Consider the following 4,099-nt stretch of genomic DNA (forward strand, 5'->3'; position numbering starts at 1 on the left):
GAACTCAGGTGGATCATGGCCTTTATAAGGGCCCTCCCACTAGCCAATTTGCCCCACTTGTGGGTGGCAGAAAGGTAGTGCGAGGGTCCTCTTTTATTACACACACACACACACACTATGGGAGAGAGAGGTGTGTATTAACGTCGGTAGAATGCAACACAAGGGCATATACGACCAACGGTGGGGCTTGAACGAGAGAGAGAGAGAGAGAGAGAGAGAGAGAGAGAGAGTCGAAATTCTCACCTGGAATAAAAGTCGAAGAAAGAAAGAAAGAAAGTTGTATTAACGTTTTCAAAAGGCAAAAATGACCTATGAGACCAAAAGGTTACATCATATCCATAAGGTAGATCATCTTGGGTACAAAATAGTAATAAAGAAAGATAACAAAAATCTAGAACTATAAAATCTGATCTAGGTACATGAGCAGAGAGCTCTCATATCACCCTAATACTTCCCTCATGGGCCACTGTGACATGGTGCTCAAGGTGGTAAAACTGAGCTGGCGCGAGAAGGTCCTGCGATGATGGGAGATGATGGCCCGGATCCTCCTGTGGTGGTGTGGCCGTGGGCGAGGGCCATGGGACCTAGGGCGTCCAGCTCTGCATAGCTCAGTGGCTTTGTCGAGTGTCACACCTCTCGGCCGAGCTCCTACACTAGCCTGTGGTCCGGGTATGATGAGTGGATCGGCCCTCAGAGTGCTGGTGTGGAAGAAGTCGGTGAGAGCTCTCTGTACTGGTCCTTGAGCAAGTATAGCTGATCTGGATCTCACTAAGGACTCCCTGTGTTTACGGAGCTCTAGAAGAAAAAGTCCCAGGCATCTCTAATCCGGGAAGTCCATGATCCTTTTTTTTTTTTTTTGAAAAACGATCCTTCTATTAGTTAATGAGAAAACGCCATAAGGCTACAAAGCTCACCTCACAAGGAGGGATAAAAAACACACAATGAACACCTGAGCTCCACCCCCGTGGCTGGCCGCTCTCTGGGGGGGGGGGCTACCTAGTAGTACGTGTGGGAGGTGAGAAAAGCCAAACTGGAGGCCTATAGTGCCAAGTGACATCCTCGCCCCTCGCGATGAAGGGCCAGGCTGCCAAGTGCGGAGGAAAGCCTTGCGGCGACCTCTCATGCGATCCGAGTCGCCCTGAAGTTTCCCCTAGTGTCCTCTCAAGGTGTGAATGATGTCCACCCAGAGGGCCTGTATGACCTCCGCCGGTGGAGTCGCCTGGCTGTCAATGGCCTCCCTGCATCGGGCTCTCCATATGTGCCAAGCCGTCATGCTGCTGATCATCTCCCATCTGTGCCCGACCCCCTCCTGAGGGGCTGCCGAAGAGAAGTCTGGCGTCGGAACCACCGCCATCGCCCTGTCAGAGACCTGGATGGTCGCACTGCCAGGGACGTCCTCATATCCAAGGGCCGGGCCGCTGTCCGTGGCCCAAGCCACCGCACCCCGCGTCACCAGCATCTCACCTGGTGAGCCTGCAAAAACCATCCTGAGAGCGCGCTGCCAGACCTGCTGTGCCTGTGGGCAATCCCATAAGCAGTGCCGCTGCGACTCCTGTGCATGGCCGCACCGAGGGCAGGACGCTGGGTGTCTGCCAAAAGCTAGCCAGGCCCCCACAGTCAGTCCTCTATGCGCTGTGAGCCAGAGAAAAAGCGTCACCTTCCGGGGCCGGAAGCTGGCCCAAAGGCGGTACCAGAAGTCCCTAAGAAAGGCAGGGGAGAGCCCCTATCGCCGCCAATGCTCGGCCGCCGCCGGGGTGCTCGCTATCTTGTGCCTCTGAATCCGCCGCCCCAGCCTCGCTGTGTACTGAAAAAAGGGGATGCCTTGGCTGGTAGGGGCCGAGTAGGGATCTCGCCAAAACCACTCACCTGGATCCCACTGAAGGCGAATAAGAGGCCTGCTGTCCCAAGCCCATAATCTCCAAGAACAGTCCTCCCCTATCGAGGCCGGTGAGGGGTCTACATGCCACTGTCTCTGATGAAAGCCGACCACCCGCACCCTCTGAAGAATACAACCCTGGAGCTCATCCAAATCTAGTCGTGTCCTCTGAAGCTGGCCACCCTCTCCCACCTCGAAAGTGAGTGGGGCGACTCTCCGCTGTGCCGCAGACCGCTAAAAGGATCTCATGTCGAGTAAAGACGCCCATCCACTGTGGAGGTGGAGGGTCCTGTACTGGGGTCCGCCACTCCCGGGGGATGGCCGCCTCAATGTCCTGTCTCATCAACTCTCTGCCCCTCATCCCACTGAGTCTCCTCTCCTGAGCCTCTAGAGGCAGCTGCTGAAAACATATCCAGTCGTCTAGGGACTGGACTGGGCCGAAGCTCAACGGGCCCCACGACACGTGAGACCGCGATCCAACCATATGGCCACTGGGAAGTCGAATCAAGGGGTTCCAGATCAATGGCTGCCTCAGGCGCTCCTAATCGGTGCCCGAGGGAGTCTGGAAGAGTGACGGCCTCAGATGCGCCCAGGCCCTCAGAAGGCTAGCTGCAAAACGCTCCTCGAAGCCAAGGCCCACTCCTCTGGATCGCTGCTCTGTAAAGATCCACCTGATGCTGGGGTCCAGGGGCCGCTAAGAGAAGGAGTGCGGCTGAGCATCCTGGAAACAAGAAACTCCTTCCACGGCTCAGCGCCTGGTAGGAGGCCACGAACCACCAACTTGCCAAGCAAAGCTCGGCTTTGGCAAATAGGATCCACAATGCCCAGGCCGCCTCTCTCCCTCGGCTGAGTGATCACAGCCCATGCCACCTTGGCCCTAGCGGGCCGCCCGTCGCCACCGGACCAAAGAAAGTTCCTGATGAGCCTCTGCACCTGGCCAATACACGCCCGAGAGAAGGCCCAGCAAGAAGTGATGTACCACATGGTAGCAAGCAGCACCTGGTTGGCCACAACTACTCGGCCAGCCAGAGATAAACGAGCGGTACTCCAATACAGAAGCTTCTTCCGAATGCTCAGAAGAAGGGGGGCTATTTGCTGCTCCGGAGATATGTCAATGCCCACATAGAATCCCAAATAACGCACTGTAGTGCCGGGGGGCAGCCACTGAAAACCATCAACTGGCCTCCAAGTCGGGGGGGGGGGGCATAGAACTGACCCACAACCCACACGACTTGTGCCAGTTGATCAAAGCGCCCGAAGCTCTGCAAAACCTGTCCATGGCTGAGGCGAAGCGGCGGAGGTTCTCCTCTCCTCCCTGAAGATAGACAGCAGTGTCATCCGCAAACTCCGAGTCGAGGAGCTCCTCCGAGGTGCGGATGGGGAGCTGGAGGCCCCGCAAACCTGTATCCTGTGCCGTCAAAAAAGTGCTCATGGCCTCCGCCACAAAAAGAAAAAGAAAGGGCGCCAAGGGGCACCCCTGCCGCACCGAGCGCGAGAGCTGGAACCTCTCTCCGCGCACGCCCTGTATCAGCATTTGGCTATGAGCCGATGTGTAGAGTGCAGAGACCCCACGGATCCACTGAGGGGGGAAGCCCATCCTCTCCATAGTGCCTTCCAAGAAGGCCCAGTCCACCCGATCATATGCCTTCTCGAAGTCAAGAAGGAGCACTGCCAGATCCTCCTGCCGAAATCTAGCCAAAGCCGTAGCCTCCCAGAAAGAGAAGATGTTATCCAGGATGCTCCTATTCTGGATGAAGCCTGTCTGCGTGGAGTGGATGATGTCCGGAAGGTGAGGCTGAAGCCGCCTGCTGATCGCCTTAGCTAGGACCTTGTAGGCCGTGCCAAGCAAGGTGATCGGTCTCCACTGTCTAATCTCCAGTCTGTCTCCTCCCTCTTTGGGGATCAAGTGAATCAACCCCTCTGCCATGCTGTCCGACATGACTCCCGAATCCATAATCTCCTGGAATGCCAATCTGAAACCCCTATGTAAGAGACCCCATTACCTCTGGAAGAAAGCCACTGAGAGACCGTCCTCTCCTGGGCATTTGCCCCGAGGAAGTGCCTGAAGAGCCTCCTCCAGTTCCGTATCCGAGAAGGGGGAGAGAAGGGAGTGCTGCAAATGGGCCGGCACAACCGGTCTCGTGAAGCTCCAGACTGCCTCCCGAGCCTCTCTCACCCTATCATCTGCTGGCTCAGCAGAGAGCAGATCCCTGTAAAAATCTG

The sequence above is a fragment of the Cibotium barometz genome, chromosome 58 (genome assembly GCF_041138505.1).
Source record: "Cibotium barometz isolate CiBa-2024 chromosome 58, ASM4113850v1, whole genome shotgun sequence".
Lineage (NCBI taxonomy): Eukaryota > Viridiplantae > Streptophyta > Polypodiopsida > Cyatheales > Cibotiaceae > Cibotium > Cibotium barometz.